Below are 19,637 nucleotides of genomic sequence, written 5' to 3'. Positions count from 1 at the left end.
TCGTATCGTTGTCGGGATCACTGGAACGTCGCTACGTGTAACGGGACCCTAACCCTTGCCCACACCACTGATTTACAGCTTTTTGTGATAAAAGTACTGTTTTATCAGCAGGAGATTAACAAAACTACAGCAAGCAGCGCAGTAAAGGTACCTTCACACTTTAGCGATGCAGCAGCGATCCGACCAGCGATCTGACCTGGTCAGGATCGCTGCTGCATCGCTACATGGTCGCTGGTGAGCTGTCAAACAGGCAGATCTCACCAGCGACCAGTGACCAGCCCCCAGCCAGCAGCGACGTGCAAACGACGCTGCGCTTGCACGGAGCCGGCGTCTGGAAGCTGCGGACACTGGTAACTAAGGTAAACATCGGGTATGGTTACCCGATGTTTACATTAGTTACCAGCGCACACCGCTTAGCTTTGCTCTCCTAGCTACAGTACACATCGAGTTAATTAACCCGATGTGTAATGCAGCTACATGTGCAGAGAGCAGGGAGCCGCGCACACTGCTTAGCGCTGGCTCCTTGCTCTCCTAGCTACAGTACACATAGGGTTAATTAACCCGATGTGTAATGCAGCTACATGTGCAGAGAGCCGGAGCCGGCAGCACAGGCAGCGTGAGAGCTGCGGAGGCTGGTAACTAAGGTAAATATCGGGTAACCACCTTGGTTACCCGATGTTTATCTTAGTTACAGCTTACCACAGCTGCCAGATGCCGGCTCCTGCTCCCTACTCGCTTCATTCGTCGCTCTCTCGCTGTCACACACAGCGATCTGTGTGTCACAGTGGGAGAGCGCCTTTGAAGAAAACGAACCAGGGCTGTGTGTAACGAGCAGCGATCTCGCAGCAGGGGCCAGATCGCTGCTCAGTATCACACACAGCGAGATCGCTAATGAGGTCACTGCTGCGTCACAAAAAAAGTGACTCTTACAGCGATCTCGGCAGCGAGCTCGCTGTGTGTGAAGCACCCCTTAGTGACACATCACTAGGATCAGGGATTATCTCTACATTATCCTGCTCTTAGATTGGGTTAAGCAATCAATGCCAGTCTCTGGACCCGGCTGCACATATTTAAAACGAAAAGTAAAAAAAAACTTTTGCGTGATCTAACATTTTATTTACCTAATTATTGCCTTATGTAAAAGGTTTTTATGTTTTGCTACTTTGTTTCCTTTTTAAAGGCTGTTGACAGGAGATAAAGTTCAAAGCCCCAGAGAAACATACAGGAGGATTTTCTTACCTCTGCATTGTGTTGTGAGATGTGTCTAGGAGTACTTGTTGGAAAGTCGTTAACTTTCACAACACATGCATATATGTTTTAGGATTGCATAATTGAGATCCCTTATTTTTCTCCACCCTGCTGCTTTAACTACTGACAATTAATAGATGCCTGCTTACAAAAATTGATGTACTCCCTACAAAGAAAGAAAGCAGGAACATTTGCTTGATCTCACATATTTATTGCCTTAAGTAAAAGGTCTTATCTTTTGCTACTATCTCTTTGAACTGAATTTTGTGTTTCGATAACTGCTGTTTCAGATCCAGTTAACTACAGTAACATACATTCTGGAGACTGTTTCTTAGAAAGAGATTTGTCCTACCTTTCTATTAAAATAGGTCACCAGGGAACAATGTTTTTTGGAATTCGACATGGCGCAAAGTTACGACACTATAAATTAAACTGAAACTATTGTCCAGCAGTTATCAGCCACATGGAGAACAGATCATGTTATACCTCATTTTTATACTAAGGCTATGTGCGCACTTTGCGTCCAATTCTGCAGTGTGTAAGTCACTGCATGTGCGTCTCAGAACGCAGCCGGAAAAGCTGCGTTCTGAGATGCATTTGTCAGAACGCAATGTGCGCACATTCCTGGAGAATTCATGCGTTCTGGATGCTTTCTCTGCCATAGACAGAGCGGGAAAAGCATCCAGAACGCAAATATTTCACAGTGCAGTCCCACTCGGCTCTACTGCATCCCCATAGACTTGCAGCAGAGCCGAGTGGGAACGCACTGTCAAAAAGAGCATGGCTGGCTGCGACAGTGCCGCGCGATCAGAATGAACTCGGATGAACTTCACCCGACTTCATTGTGATTGCGCAGCTACATCAGAAGCTGACAGGAGCGGCAGTAGAACACCGCCGCTCCTGTCAGTTCCATGCAACAACTGAAGTGAGTAGCGCGATCAGCTGTGCTGTCACTGTGGTTACTCGCAGCCACCGCTCTCAGGTTGAGGACTGCAGCTGTGGCCGTGAGTAACCTGAGTGAAAGCACAGCTGATCGCCCGGCTCACTGCAGTCACTCAGGGGATTTGCGATCACAGGTGAGTCTTTCACGTGTGCTCGCAAATCATGCCATGGCACCCGCACAGTGTGCCACAGCTTGATTTGCAGTCACACGTGAAGGACTCACCTGGCTCGCGGTGCCGACAGATTGGCACTATCACACCCCCAACGGCAGACAGGGCCTCATCCTCGGAGCTGAACTCCACTTCTGCCTCGTACACCTCCAATGCATGGTATGTACAGGACGATAAAGCACCCCGGTATCCATTCCCACCACATCGCGGGACATACGCAGCTACTGAGGTGTCAACACCGGAACTACTCTCATCCGTCTCCTCTGATTCTGAGCTTGCGGCTAAGAGATCTTCTGGGCCGTCTGGACTGCCGGAGCCAACATCCTTCCTGTGGCAGGCGGGTCACCGCCAGCTGCTACATGGGGAGTTACCACCGGAGTCCAGGGAGGGGTCCACCACTCATGCGACCGGAGTGGGAGCCGCAGCTTCCTCACCAACCGCTTCGTTCATGGGCGCCGCCGCTCCAGCGGCGGGCACTGCTCCGCCGTCCATATTTGGTGCCGACATCTTGCCGCTTCTCCCCCTTGGTCTTCTGCAAGCACTCCCTTGTGCGGCAGGTCAGTTTCATTTTCGGCCTCAGGGTGTTGTTTCCTTCCGGCCGTGTTCCCAGGGGGCGGGGTTTCAATTTCGCGCCCTTTATCGTGGGAGAAGACGCTGGGCTGTAGTTTTTCACGCCTAAGTATGGTGGCAAAAATGGCAACTTCTTAAAACTTTTCAACGGATCACCGCTGACTGTCCAATTCAAGGCGCACTTCCACCAGGTAGGTGGATGGGTTTGAATCCTGTTCGTGATGCCAAGTTTCGGGGTGTGCCGCCCCCATGCCAGCAGCCGTTGCTGCTCGGATCTGGACCCGCTGTATGGCTCAAGGGATCCTCCGGACCCAGGGGTCATGTGGACACGCCAAATGAAAAGGGGGAGGGGCGTAGTTGTATAGCCTTGACCATATTCAGTTTGTGACGCTACCCACGGTGTGTGGTGAAGTGGCACACCACCGCTGCTGTGGGTAGGGATGGTTGCCCCGGGGCCCAGTGTCTCTGTGCAGGGTATGGACATGGCAGGGGCTTGCGCGCCTGGACGTACCAGGGGATGTTTGGTTACTCACAAGTAAATGAATCACACGAGTCTTTTGGTAAACCAAGGTGCTGGTGGCCGGCCGCCACGGCCAGTTGTACTCTGGTCCCCCACCCGGGCTGGTGGTCGCCGTCTCTTCCTCTGCACTAGTTGTGGTTGTGTGTTTGGACTTCCGGTATGGAAAACGGGAGTCCGCACCCGGCTTTCTGTGTGCCTGAGGAGCTGTGCCCGAGGACGCTGACCCGTGGGATCTATGGGCCCTGGCGGTCACCCTATCCCTATCTGTGGGTGGTTGTCTGCTTTTGGGACTTTGGTTGGTACAGGACCTGTAATCCTGACCTCAATCGGCTGATTATCTAGGCCGTTGGATCCGGTCCTGGCTTCAGGGTCCGAGTACCCCCTCTGTGCACTGTTTCCGGTCGGGTCTCCAGTGTCGGTACCGGCGGGCTCCAACCCTGTCCCGGTCCTCCTCGGATCTGTCGAGCCGTCTTCCCGTCTCCTGCTGACGGAGACCACCGTCTGCCACCTAGCCAAGGTACCAGGGCTCCGACCCTGGCACCGTTCAACTTGAACTTCTCCTCCGCTGGAGCTACACCTAGCTCCAGCCTCCACTCTTCTCAACTTGAACTCTACTTAGGAACTCATGGTTTTCCCACCCCGGGTGGTCTAGACCCCTAGGTGGGCGTTCCCTAACTGCTTGGTCCCACCCACTGGTGTGCCTGTCTTGCCCTGAGGGGGGTGACTAGGGTTTCAGGTTGGCTGTAGGTGACCTAGGTGAGGGAAGGTGTTATGCGGGGGCCTATTGTGTGACTACCTGGTTTTGCCAGGGCATCACACTAAAACACCACATAAAAAAGGGGACACTGGAGACACTTTAACAGTGGGCCCTGGCGCAAAGGAGGGGGAAGATGGGAAACCTTCTCCACTCACCTGCAGCTGTACCCTATAGCCAGCCCTATAGAGGTTCTTTCTTCCTGTCGCCAACAATGACACCTTGGACCCTAGCAAGTCCTGCGATTCTCGACCGGCCAGCTCACCAGGCAGAGTTAAACACTAGTCTCACCACTGCAGTAATAACATGAAGGCTAGGAAGATAAACGGGGGTAAAGGATACAAACACTAACTCTACAGCTGCAGTCAGACTCCAGCAGTCTGATGGGCTCAGGTCATAACTCTAGTAGCTCCTTCTACCTAGGCGGCCAGGACAGAATAAATTCTGTCAACAGCACAGGCTGATGGGTATTGCCACTATTTCAAGGTGGTGGGCTAGGTCACAGAGTGGCTGCACCTGACATGGACTGCTAGAAACCTGCTAGCAACAAAACTGACATTATCCCTTAATACACCAAAGGAAACAAAAAACACAATTAATCTCCAGAGTCTCACAAGGCGAAGTGAGACTCAAGGTTCAAACTGTCACAAATCTCCTAATAACAGAAAACGTCAGTGACAATAGGAGAGCATGCGTTATGTTTTAAAGGGAACCTGTCATCAGAAATTTAGCTATAAACCTAAAAGTTCCCCCCTCTGCAGCTCCTGGGCTGCATTCTAGGAAGCTTCCTATAGTTTTTGTGGCCCCTTTTATTCCAAAATAAATACTTTATAAACTTGTACCTTTTCGTATACAAATTTCTTAAATCTTCCATGGGGGCGGGCTGCCTGATGTACGTTGCTGTCCTCCTGCCGATTTACGCCGCCCCCGAACGCTGAATTTCAAACCTCAGGACGCCGCCCCTGGGCGCCCGTGGTCCCGCGCATGCGCTGTGCTACTGTAGCGGTGCCGTGCACTGCGTGCACGTGTGACCGCTGGTGACGCTTTGCGCGGGCACCGACTGCTCTGTCCGCTCCTCCCATCTATTTCCTGCTGCTGAGCAGGATGGGAAGGAGGTGACGTCCGGTCATCTGGCCAGCGAGCGCTTGCGCAGAACGCTGGAGGAATAGGCGAAAGTGCGGTCACGAGGTTATGGGCGGCACTTGCTGATGACACTCACAGCGCCGCCCATAACCTCGTGCCCGCGCAAAGTGTCACTAGCGGTCACACGTGCACGCAGTGCACGGCACTGCTACAGTAGCACAGCGCATGCGCGGGACCACGGGCGCCCAGGGGCGGCGTCCTGAGGTTTGAAATTCAGCGTTCGGGGGCGGCGTAAATCAGCAGGAGGACAGCAACGTACATCAGGCAGCCCGCCCCCATGGAAGATTTAAGAAATTTGCATACGAAAAGGTACAAGTTTATAAAGTATTTATTTTGGAATAAAAGGGGCCACAAAAACTATAGGAAGCTTCCTAGAATGCAGCCCAGGAGCTGCAGAGGGGGAAACTTTTAGGTTTATAGCTAAATTTCTGATGACAGGTTCACTTTAAAGAGATCAACCTACCTATGCCATCTGTATGGCCATGTAGGCCATAGAAAGCTGAATATTATGATAACATGATATCTAGAATCCAATCTCTTATTTCAAAGAAATACATTTTTTTCTTATATGCAAATGAGCTGTTCAGATCTATGGGGAAACATAGGTCTCCCTGAGAATCTGCATCCAGAGCTTATTTTAAATGAAAGGGGACATTACCAGTGTGAGACATGTGATGACTGACAGTCTGCTCTCCAGATCTATATGTCTCACACTAATAAAGCCCCCTTTCATTTAAAATAAGCTCTGGAAGAATATTCTCAGGGAGATCTATGTCTGACTAATAGATCTTAACAGCTTAAAAAAACTGGACAAGTTTGGTATCATTGTAATAGTACTTTCCTGGAGAACCATGCTACCAGGTTATTTTTACTAAACAATGAATACTGTAAAAATGAAGCCCAAATAATTGCAGAATTGTATGTTTTCCCCAACAATTTCACCATACTTGGAATATTTTTCCGCTTTCAATACATTGTATGCTAAAATGAATGGTATAATTCAAAACTGGAACTTGTCCTGCAAACAAATAAGCTCTCAAATAGCTATTTTGGTTTAAAAGTAAAAAGATAATGCTCTTTGAACAAGGTGATGAAGAAAACTAACAAAAACAAAAAAGACTCAGGTAAGTTGTGGTATTGCAGCTCAGCTCAATTCACTTGAATAAGACTGAGGCGTAATATGCTGTAATAACAAGTAAGGCTATTAAAAAATAGATCAAAATGTGTCTGGTACAAGAGTGCCATGGCTACTTTAATCAGTTGATTGGAGTATGCGGGGAGAGTGGGATGCCCACCAATCTGTTATGGATTGCCTAATCTAAAGACATAAGTAGAAGTTTAAAGTCAACTTAACCAATCAGTTTTGTTGAGAATGGTTCACCACCTGATGTGTAAGGGGCCTTCCCACTTTCCCCTAACACATGATAGAAGGATTGGATAGTTTAAACACTCAACCCTTTTATTCTCCCAGGAGATAAATGTGGCCTGCTCTCTTTTGAGGACACGTTGCTGCTTTACTAAAGGTCTGTTTACATGGACTGACTGGCAGCAGGATACGACCGTGGATCAGTAAACTATTAGCAAATGGTCAGTTGTTTGAATGTTTACACAGACAGAGCAATTTAAAAGATTCCCACTGAGCGATCTATACTAGATCGCTAATTTTGCATAGTCAGTAAAATAATGCGAGAAAATCTCGCATTACACTTCGACCAATGCTAGTCAATGAGGGAGAGCAGTTGGTCAGCTTTTCTCGCCTCCAGAATCTGGAGGCGAGAAAAGTTGCAGCATGCTAAGATTTTCTGCGAGAGCTATATCACTCGCACCCATTCAAGTGAATGGGTGCGAAAGAAATATTGGACGGCACTCAGATGTTATCCCAGTGAAGTGCGATATACGCACAGGCTGACAATGGATGAGATGGGAGGGATTAACCCCTCCCTCTCCTCTGCAGCGCCTGCCCTCAGCTTCACAGTTGCATGACACTCGGCTCATGCTCCTGGCAGAGCCTGAGCTGGGGGTCATTACCATATCGCATCCGATGCTCTCACATCAGATGCCATACGCTCGTGTGAGTCCAGCCTTAGGAAGAGCATTTGTGGGTTTTGGGGAGGGGCAGAGACTAACATCCACACTAATTCGAACCTCCCACTCCCGAATCCAAGACTTCTTCCGAGCTGCACCAAACCTCTGGAACGCTCTAGCCCAAGAAGTTAGGACAAATCACTTACTCAGCTTCAGACGCTCTCTAAAAACGCATCTTTTTAGGGCGGCCTATCACACTCCCTAGCCAAACTAATTTCACCTAATCCCTCTACAACTTCTCAGAACATAACCCCACGTCAAACTCCATGGCACCCAAATGCATCTCAAGGCTCTGGCCAACTGGTCCAGGAAGCCATTATCTATCCCCCATTTCCTTGAGATGGCTGGATTGTCATTGTAAATAAGCACTTGTACCTTGCCCCTCCCCCCATCTCATTGTAGATTGTAAGCTCTCACGAGCAGGGTTGCCTTTTTTTCCCTTTAAATATTGTATCTTCTATAATTGTTACTTGTTTGTATATGTTTATGTATATGATTTGTATATGTATATGAGCCTCCTGAATTGTAAAGCGCTGCGGAATATGTTGGCGCTATAGAAATAAAGATTATTATTATTATTATTATTATTATTATTAAAGCTATTGGTTGATAAGCTGTCTTGTGTATAGGCACCTTGAAAATTAAAATTTAAATTCAATAAAAATTACTACTGTATATATAAAAAAATATATATCAAAGTCCTGAAAATCCCTTTTAGGACATCTAATAGTAATTCCAATAGAAAAAAAAAAAAACATCTCACTGGTTAAACATTCCCCTTTCCATTGTAAAAGTTCCAATTTCTCTATGAAGGTGCAGAATGGGATATGAATAAAACATTTCAAACGTTCCAGAATGGTGCATAGTCATTATAGATCTTCCCCCATAAAGTTAATACTATTAAAGCAAGTTGTCAGGAATTGCTAGAATTCCACCTTCCTATGTTACTAATTGTAATGTCAATAATGACCAAGTATGAACAAATATATGCCATCTGAATTACGTAAGTGCGCTACAGGAAAACTCCCAAGGCACAATGTAACGTTTTGTTTTGACCTCAAAAAATATATAAAGTGAATATATCTAATCTATAGGGGGCTCCAATCTGGATTCCGTTTTGTCCTAAAGTATATATGTATTTTACCAGGAAAAAGAGCATTGCCCAATACAGTTGCTCAACATATGGCATTTAACAGTTACAGGGGGTGACACAAATTCCAAGAAATTATATGGCCGTCTGGCTAAAGCCATGCTGAACTCATTAGTGACAGTACAGAAAAGAGCCACAAGAATCCAATGATTGGAAGACAATTAAAATACAAATTCAAAACAAAAGAAACAAACAGCAAAATGTTTACAAACAAGAGATCATTTGTGTTTGCAATAACTTTATATCTACAAATGTATTAACATGACATTATTAACATTTGAACCATGATTATACAAAATATGCTGAAAAAGGGGATTGTGACCACAATATAGCAAAAGTAGTAACAAAAAAATCCAAGCATACATTTCAGTGGAAGATTGCATTTTTCCATACACTTTAAACTGTCCATACACATAAGAGCTTTGTCTGCAGACTAGTGGTAGATCCAGCTAACTTTTATGAGATCTACTGGGAATCTACATCTGTGGTGGTTTTACACATAAGATAACTGGTATTACTAAGATAAGCTAGATCTACTGTTGGACAGATACATGTATTCTGTGTATGTATGACTAGCCTTAGTGTATAGTTGAGTTTACTATTTCTTCTTTATTTGTGCCTATATATTTTATGTTGCGGGTATTTAGAAAAATGATAAGATGCTACTTTTTAGTATCCATGTTTCTACATAAATAAATGTGGATAGCGCTTACCTTGCTTGTCAGTGATGGAGAAGTTGCCAGACTCTATTCTGTAGTAACACAGGTTTTGAGGTCTGCCTCTTTTTGTCATAAAGGGTGTGTGTTTAGTTAATGAAATCCAACTGGAGAGGCAAAACAAAAAAAAAATCAAGATCAGGTTTCAAAGCTTTCTAATGGCTTTACCACACTTCCTTTAAAGCAAGTGGACTTTGCTCTTTGACAAAAGGACTTTTGATAATGTATCAAGTGATCCAACCTTGCTCAAAATCAAGATTTGTTTAAATATAATAGCTATTTTTTGCATCATATATTAATTTGAGCATTTGTAACATAATCGATAATAGTGTTATTGCTTATCCTCAAATCTAAAAATATATTTTACTGTTATTGCATCTGCTTATCTACAGCTGACTGATGTGATTCTGGCTCCCTCCTGATGGCCACCTACTGAGAACGTACAATGGGAACACTTTACATCTGTTTAGCTGCATATGTAAAACTCATTCATTATTTGAATGATGGCGGTTCTTGCTGCTGTGTTCCTGATTAAGGCTAGTTTCACATCAGCGTTTTTTTGTGTGTAGATAAAATTTGCATTGACCGGATGCTGTGCATTCCAAGTGCACTGCATGCAACTGCAAGTCACCGGACATTATTTTACAAGATCCTTCTACTGCTACTTTTTATGGCTGCTGTGATGGATGCAGTGGGATACAGAATTTATCGGCTGGCACTGAAGTCAGCTGATCGGGAGTCAGCTGAACTCCTGATCTCACAGCCTGCACACGCTGCGATGGATGCAGGTTAACAGCAGTCACTGCCTGCTGCGGATCATGTGTGAGCATGTGCGGACTGTGTGGTCAGGAGTTCAACTAAGTTCAGATCAGCTAACTCCAGTGTCTGCCGATTACTTGTTCTGTGTCCCGCTGCATCCATAGCAGTGTTTGCAGGCTACAGAATTTAGCTGGGTTCGACCGGCACTGGAGTCAACTGATCTGAGCTCAGCTGTACTCCTGACCTCATAGCCAGCAGAGCAAGTAATCAGATCAGCTGACTCCAGTGTCTGCCGATTACTTGTTCTGTGTCCCGCTGCATCCATAGCAGCGTGTGTGGGCTGTAGAATTCAGCTGGGTTCGGCCGGTACTGGAGTCAGCTGAGTGTCCATCGCAGAGTGTGCGGGCTGGAGTTCAACTGAGTTCAGATCAGCGGACTCCAGTGCCGGCCGAATTGAGCTGACCTCAAAGCCCGCATACGCTGCGATGGATCCAGGGGGGCACAGAACAAGTAATCGGCCAACACTGGAGTCAGCTGATCTGATTACTTGTTCTGCTTGCTTTCTGGACAGGAGTAGGGATGAGTGTTGCTCAATGAGCAAAGCCCATGTCAATTTTTTATTTTTTTTTAAATCCATTAAAAAAGAAAAAAAAAACAAAAAACAAACATATAACCCTAACCCTAGGGTTAGGGGTAAAAAAAAAAATGTGTAGGCCCCCACTGCATTTCCTATTGCTTGGTGTTACCTTCACTGGCAATGCTAAATCCAGGGAAGCCCTTTTTTTCAAGTTTTTTTGCCGAAAAACTAAAAAAAAAATTATGTGGACTTCGCCATATTTTTGTATGCTAGCCAGGTACAGAAGGCAGGCTGCCCCAAACCCCCAGCTGCCTATTTGAACCAAGAATAAGGAAGCCCTTTTTTAATTATTTCATGAATTTCATTAAATAATTAAAAAAAAACGATGTGGGCTTCACCCAATTTTTGTGTCCATCCAGGTACAAGTAGGAAGCTGGGGATTGGAATCTTCAGCGCAGGGTGGCCCAAGCTTTCCACTGCGAATTGCAGTCCACAGCCACCCCATAAAATGGCGCTTTCATAGAAGCGCTATCTTCTGGCGCTGTATCCAACTCTTCAGCGGCCCTGGTGCCCAGTGGCACGCTGAGTAATAAGGGGTTAATACCAGCTTTGTTTTACCAGCTGGTATAAAGCCCAAGATTCTTAATGTCAGGCCAAGTTTGACCCAGTCATTAAGAATCTCCAATAATGGGTTAAAAAAAGACATCACACAGAGAAAAAATACTTTATTAGAAATAAATACACAGACACTATTAGAAATAAATACACAGACACTTAGGGACTCCATCTTAATTACTTTCTCTCACCCCTCCACGATCCTGGTCTTCTGTCTTCTTTCGTCTGTCTTCTTCAACCGATGCAGCTCTAGTATATCAGAAAGCACGGGGAGGAATAACTACTTTCTGGGCATGCTCAGTACAGACAACAGGATCCTGCCTATCAGAATGCGGTGACTTTCGGTAAAGCAGGATCCAGCACTCATTGAACTGCATTGCAAGTACCGCCACAATATCACGGATCCATGCAGTATTTTATCCGAGGTCAAAAAAGCTACAAGTGGCATTTTTGAGAAAAGGTAAAATACGGTAAAACACCGGATCCAGTGTATGCCGCACGCAACTACAAGTGACCGCATCTGGCCGCGGTTCCATTGCAAATGCATTGAAATGACAATGCATTTGTAAAGGATCCGGTTTTGCGGCAAAAAATCCATATTTGCCGCAGTTAAATAAAATGCTTATGTAAAACCAGCCTTATGTGTACAGTCCACTCTCCAAAAGACAAGTGCCTCCCCAATTAGATATTTAAAGACCTGATCTAGAAGGTGAAAACAGATCTGCATGTAAACCCTACTTGGAGCGGTTACTAACCCACTGAAGTAATCTGAATAATAAATTACTGAATCATAAATTACTCAAGAGTGACTTCCATGTGGACCCTAATGGGAGCTGCAAAGACCAGCACCCTGAGGAATACTACAAGGAGATACATTTTCATGTAGATCCTATTGGAAAGAGTGTAAGGCTATGTGCACACGTTGCGTAGTGTCCATGCTGAAAATTCTGCAGCGATTTGGCAGTGCATGTGCGCTTCAAATCGCTGCAGAAACACTGCGGAATGGATGCAGTGTGGTGTGTCTGCAGAATAGATGCCGATTTCATTTGCTCTGGATGCTGCCTCTCCCATAGACAGAGTGGGAGCAGCATCCAAAGCGCACCAAAGAAGTGACATGTTGCTTTTTTGAGCGCAGCGATTTGGATCCAAATTTCAGCATGCAAATCGCTGCGCTCTCAAACGCAACATGCGGATGGATTATGCACAATCTTCATAGATTGTGCTGGGGATGCAGGACGCATGCATTTATGTTGCAGTGCAATATGCAGCGTAAATGCATGAAATTACGCAACATACTGACATAGCCTAATGTCGGCGTCACACGGGACGAGAAATCATGCGATCGTACAAGCGATTGCACCCGCCCCCATCGTTTGTGCGTCAGGGGCAATTTGGTGCCCGTGGCGCACAAAGTCGTTTACCCCGTCACACGGACTTACCTGCCGGACAACCTCACTGTGGGCGGCGAACATCCTCTTCCTGGGGGAGGGACGTTTGGCATCACAGCGACATCACACAGCGGCCGGCCAAAAGAAGCGGAGGGGCGGAGATAAGCGGGACGTAACATCCCGCCCACCTCCTTCCTTCCGCATAGCCGGCGGGACGCAGGTAAGCTGTGTTCGTCGTCCCCGGGGTGTCACACGGAGCGACATGTGCTGCCATGGGAACGATGAACAACCGGAGCACAGAAGGAGGACCGACATTTTGAAAATGAACGACGTGTTAACGAGCAACGATAAGGTGAGTATTTTTTTTCGTTCACAGTCGTTCTGAGGTGTCACACGGTACGATATCTCGAACGATGCCGGATGTGCGTCACTAACGACGTGACCCCGACGACATATCACCCAATATATCGTACCGTGTGATGACGGCATAAGAGGGTCAGTTATTATAGGTGGGTCTATAAACCCAGACATGTCTCCTGACACAAGGATGGAACAATAATAATAATATAGTATAATAATAATTGAGGACTTAAAGGAGATGGACATTTCTAGTGACTGCGCTGCTGTTGAAAAAATAGTTGTTTCACTCTCGTAGTTTACATGCAACTTTTTGATCATGTTTTATTCCACTTTTTTCGATGGTATGATGGAAAAGCAAAGTTTTTTTGCCACTTTTTTTACGTTGGTCATTGAAGAGGTTAATTAGTGTGACAGCTTCATAGAGCAAGTTGTCCTAAATGCGATTACAAATATGTGTACTTTTTGTTGTTTTTACGTAAATATATCTATTTATTGTAATATTTTTTTCTTCCTTATTTAATGATTTTTTTTATATTTTTACAATGTTTTTAAACTTTTTTTTACACTTTTTTACCTTGTCCCAAGATGGGACATCAACTTTCCCTGGTCTGATCGCTAATAATACTCTGCAATGGTTAAGGGTGCTTTACACGAGATGATCTATCGTGCGATAGATCGTCGGGGTCACGGTTTTTGTGACGCACATCCGACATCTCTTGCGACGTCGGGCTGTGTGACACCTCCGAGCCAAGCAGTATCGCTTACAAATCGTGAGTCGTGTACTCGTCGCTCGGTTTCATAATCTCGTTTAATTAAAATGGCGCCGGTTGCTCATCGTTCCCGGAGTAGCACACGCCGCTCCGTGTGACACCCCGGGAACGATGAACACAGCTTACCTGCGTCCCGCCGGCTATGCGGAAGGAAGGAGGTGGGCGGGATGTTTACGTCCCGCTCATCTCCGCCCCTCCGCTTCTATTGGCCGGCCGCTGTGTGACGTAGCTGTGACGCCGAACGTCCCTCCCCCTTCAGGAAGAGGATGTTCGCCGCCCACAGCGACGTCGCACAGCAGGTAAGTACGTGTGACGGGGGTTAACGACTTTGTGCGCCACGGGCAACTAATTGCCTGTGACGCACAAACGACAGGGGCGGGTACGATCGATCATAAAATTGCACGATAGATCGTACCGTGTAAAGCAGGCTTTATACATTGGAGAGCACTAGATCAGTGCCTCGCACACAGGCAGGAGATGTGTCAGGTCCTGCTCAAGGCCTCCATACTTGGGTGACCCAGTGGCCTTTTTTCAGCCTGGGGTCACCATGGACACCATCGGTACAATGTGATCACAATCAAGTTGTGACTATCAGAGCAGAGAGGGAGCTTCCTCCTTCTATAAGCAGATAGATGCCGCTGTCACTATTGACTGCGGCATCAGAGGGGTGTAACGACAGTTATCAGTACTAGCACCTGGACTAATCGGGTCGTCACAAGATTCTGTACAATCTGCCCTACCCGTGCAGGATTCAACCCCCCATGGTTCTGGGTCTCCCATCCTGCAATACTACCTCCACCAGCATTCACAAATCCTAGATACAGTTTGCACCACACCTGTCAGGCACACCAGTGGGCTGCTTAAGCAGGAATAAGGCCGCCTACCTAGGGGTCAGGCAGGGAGGTGGGAGATGTCAAGTCAGTTGATTGGTAGCCCTCGAGCTGTGAGGAGCTCTGAGGAAGCTGGGAGTTGGAGCTCCTAGGGGAGAAGCAGAATAGGTCACAGACTGTGGTCTGGACCAAGAGGAGTCAGACCCCCGGTCGCAGGGGATTGAGGCTAGGTGCCTGGAGCGCGTCGAGGAGGATGGTCAGGAGCCTGGTCCTATCACCGGTCCGGGACCGAAGGCACGTCGGGGTACACGGACCCTAGGTTGGGGAGAAGCTTCAGGCGACTCGACAATTAACCTGCAGAAGACAGGGCCTTCATGGACTGTTCCCACCCAGCTCAGAGATTGGGGGCACTAGCACAACGAGGGGGATAGGGCTTTCCTAGGAAGCGGTCCACTGAAATCCCAAGCGTGAGCTCCTGAGAGCAGGCTCCTTCACTTAGCCACAGTGGGGAGCGGGGCCCGGAAAACTCCAAGCTACCAGGCCACAACAGACAATCCAAAACGTTTGTGCCAGGAGGCAGGTTACGGACCACCGGCAGTGCTGCAGGGGACGGGACCCGGACGAGCTCCCCTCGAGAGGCAACAGTATTCAGAGACTTGGTTTACCCTGTTGTCAGTGTGTGCTTCATTGCTGAGTGAGTACCCGACTGATTCCTGCCCTGCACTGCGTCCCCGCATCACCATCCAGAGTCCCGGGTCCTACCCCTACCCGTGGAGGGCAACGTCATCTAGCTGCCCCACTCCATCACCCCGGGTACTCCCAACGGCAGCGGCAGAACTTCCAATTACCGTACACCACAGGTGGCGTCACGAACTATACAAAATCCCCTGTAAATACTCCCTTTCCATTTGAGTGTGGCCCCTAGCCCCCGGGTCCAGAGACCCTCGAGCCACGAGTAATCACCAACCCCGGATCCGAGCGGTTCGATCCACTGAAGGTGCGGCACACACCAATTGTGGGTGTTACAGCACGGTATAAGTTATGACACATAGCTAACACTCACTGATGATTGGGTCGGCTCTCCTTGTGAGTCATCACGATCATAGTGCTTTACATATACGGCGGTTTGTGGGAATGCACCTCCCATGGCGCCTACCATGAAGGGGTTAAATAAATTTTCCCACTGCATATGTTTTTCTACTCTAGCTGTGATCAGTAGCGGTTACTGAAGTTATCTCTAAGGGTCTATATACACTGTGACTGTGTGATACATAGCATTAAACAACTGGCCTGTTTATCCAGCCCAACTGCGATTCAGATGCACACTGGACTATGTGTAATAGATCATTCACTGCATATAAACTGCCAGTGTTTACAAAGGACAGTGAGCAGCAGAGAACAATGTTTTGTTTAGACCATAAGATCATTTCACACGACGAGCCACTGTTGTTTTTGTTCTTCGTGTGATGGGCAGCCTGATTAGAATTCATAATTGGGAAATGAGTGTTCCTAGGAATGCTCTTGCACAATTATGGTGCGATATAAATGATACCGTAAGCCATATCCAGTCAATACTTTCCACAATGACTACAGCAAGACAGAACAATCACTGATCTCGGGGAGACCAGCCAGAAAACACTGCCGACAGCCAGCAAAGGCGCTCAACACAGTGAAATCCTAGGTGTATTGCCCCCTTGGAAATATACAAATCAATAAAGATCCGTGGAGCCTCTGTTAGGAGTCTCGACACAGAAAATAGCCAGATATCCCTCCAAGAAGGACCTAGCGAAGGAGTGGCTCTTTTTAGGAGACCACCATAACCACCATATTAAGTGGCCCTTTTAGTCAATATCCGACTCTTTGACGAGTTTAAAGATTTGACAAGGGATATACCAAAGCCAGGTATCCATCCACAGACAGCTGTGTTGGGATATTGCCTCTCATCAGTGTGGAGTAGGATTCTGGCTAGGTGGGAGCAATGCCTAGTAGACGAGCAAGACAAAACAATCACTAATCTCGGGGAGACCAGCCAGAGAAAACACTGCCGGCAGCCAGCAAAGGCGCTCAACACAGTAAAATTCTAGGTGCATTGCCCCCTGGGAAGTATGCAAATCAAAAAAGATCCGTGGAGCCTCTGTTAGGAGTCTCGACACAGAAAATAGCCAGATATCCCTCCGGGAAGGACTTAGCCAAGGAGTGGCTCTATGAGTGGCCCTAAGGGAGGAGTAAAGCAAGTGTTGTGGAAATAGTGGCCACTGAGACAGACAGCGACTCGTGTTGGCCTATATCTAGGAAGATTCCGCCACTCCAGCCGTCTCTATATCAGTTGGTTGTCTCTGTTGCCGCGAACAAAATGCTGTTTGTGACTCTTGGAAAGGAGATGGTGTATTTTAAAGAGCGTAATGAGAACGTGTGACATGTTACCCCCTTGCTCACCAGTTTGGCCGTGTACAAAAAATACATTTGCAAAAGCAGGCTTGATTTCCTTATTAAAAGGTTTAAATAGGACGATAACACACTGAGTGCATCAGAGTGGACAGTGGAGGTCTCAGACTCTGATGTATTGTCTAACACTCACACACCTAAACCAAAATTTACTGTAGTGTGCCCAGGTGTGAAAGATGAGGCCCTCTCCCACTACTATTGCTGCGGGCAACTTTACACATGCTGGGTCTCAGATAATATTCTTTGTCAATGTGACAGCAGGAGACAGTATTCTGCAATTTCTGGGTCACTTCGATTAATAAGTTATCCCATATCTGGATAACGGATAATTTACTATCTTGGATATAACCATTTAAAGGAGCCACCTAACATTAAGAAATTTTGAACAACTCTTGCTAGTATTGTGAAATAAAACTAAAGCTCCCATTTTTTTGTTTACATACACTCCCTGACAGAAGTTCTGTCACTTATCCATGTTATGTAAATAAAAGCTTATAACCTGACTTTAAATTCATCCATTGGTTTCATAAATTACTCTTTTGAAAGCTGAAACCCTCCCAAATTTGGTTTAGGTTATGAAAATAAAGTTACTGTAAAGCTGAAATATTGATCATTTAATGAACAAAGAAAGGTCAGATTTTGGCAAGACAAAAGTTTTGTCGCCCACAGAAAGTAATGTGCAATTCAAACAAATAATTAACTTCTAATACAAAGATATGTTGCATAACATTGGTGAACATTGGTGAATGAAGTTGTGGTGCTATTGGAGCCATATTTAATATTTTGTGTGACTTCCATGAGCTTGAAGGACTGCATCCATGTGGTTTAACAATGATTCATGAAGTCATCAGGAATAGCAAAGAATGCAGTCTTGCATGCCTCCCAGAGATCATCTAGATTCTTTGGTTTTGTCTTCCAAGCTTCCTCTTTCATCCTACCCCACACATGCTCAATGATGTTCATGTCTGGTGACTGGGCTGGCCAGTCCTTGAGCACCTTGATCTTCTTTGCCAGGAGGAACTTTGTTTTAGAGATGGATGTATAAGATGGAGCACCATCCTGCTGCACAATTTGACCCCTTTTTATGATTGGGAATGTAAGAGGTAGCTAATGCTTCTTGATATTTTAGGCTATTGATATTGCCTTCCACCTTGCAAATGTTACGCACACCCCATACTGAATGTAACCCCAGACCATGATCTTTCCACCACCAAACGTAACTGTTTTCTGGATCCATACGAGCTCCAGTAGGTCTCCTGCAGTATTTGCGGTGGCTGTGGTGTAATTCAACTGAAGATTCATCAGAGAAATCCACTTTTCCAGCGTCCATCTGTTGAGCAGGCTTTGGGACTTGGCAAATGCCACACGTTTTTTTAATTTCCTTTTGTTTAGTGCTGGCTTCTGGACACTGAGTCGACCATGGAGGCCATTTCGAGACAGAATCATACAAACTGTTCTAGTTGACACAGGGACTTGAGGTGACTGGGCCTTTTGGAGCTCTGCTGCAGTAGAAGAGGGGCTAGCTTTGGATTTTCTAACCAACAAATGTTCCTCCTGAGCAGTTATCTTGCGGGGTATGCCGGACCTGGGCTTGTCAAAAACATCTCCAGTCTCTTCAAATCTTTTTTTAATTCTTTGTACTTGATGCTGAGACACATTAAAGATGCCAGCCACCTCTGCAGTGGATCTGGTCTTCGGCCTCTTGATAATCAAGGCTTTGGTCGCAGGGTTGATTTTTGGCATGTTGTCAGAGGTCAAGTTGGAGTTCAAGTGAAGGTCTGGGGTGCTGGGTTTCTTTTATACACACCCACTAATTAACCGATCATTTAATGAGCACAGGTGATTATGTAAACTAGGATTGGGTGCATTATATGACAAGGCGACGAAACTTTTGTCTTGCCAAAATCTGACCTTTCTGTGTTCATTAAATGATCAATATTTCAGCTTTGCAGCAACTTTATTTTCATAACCTAAACCAAATTTGGGAGGGTTTCAGCTTTCAAAAGAGTAATTTATGAAACCAATGGATGAATTTAAAGTCAGGTTATAAGCTTTTATTTACATAACATGGATAAGCGACAGAACTTCTGTCAGGGACTGTACAGCCATCACATGAACACTGCAGCCAATCAGAGACTGCAGCAGTCACACGTCATACTTCTGGCATCCCATCAAGGTAATGTGAGCCATATTGCCAGTAGTACGGCCAGCGACTTCTGTGACCGCTGACAGACTACAGCAATCACATTCTAAAGACTGGAAGGGTTGGCACTGCATTGCTGGCGGAGAGACTAGGTAAGTATGGTGGCTTCTATTCTATAACACCGGTTGTTTTTTTAAATTCACAATATTGGAAACCCCTCCAGCTCTTGGATTTCATCTTTCTACTTATTGCTTTTTAATCAGACCTCTATCAGTCTTAGACGTTTTGCTGGACCGACTGTTTATTCAAACTTTTTTTTTTAGAATTCAAATAAACTTTGAAAGAAAATCTCACCTATTTCTATTCTCAATAATGTAATCCTATCGTTACTTATCATTTACGCACAATAGTAGTAAAAATCATTGTTGCCAAGCATGTCAGATTGTCAGAAG

Source organism: Anomaloglossus baeobatrachus, chromosome 4 (assembly GCF_048569485.1).
Source record: "Anomaloglossus baeobatrachus isolate aAnoBae1 chromosome 4, aAnoBae1.hap1, whole genome shotgun sequence".
Classification (NCBI taxonomy): Eukaryota; Metazoa; Chordata; class Amphibia; order Anura; family Aromobatidae; genus Anomaloglossus; species Anomaloglossus baeobatrachus.
This window is presented reverse-complemented; position numbering follows the sequence as displayed.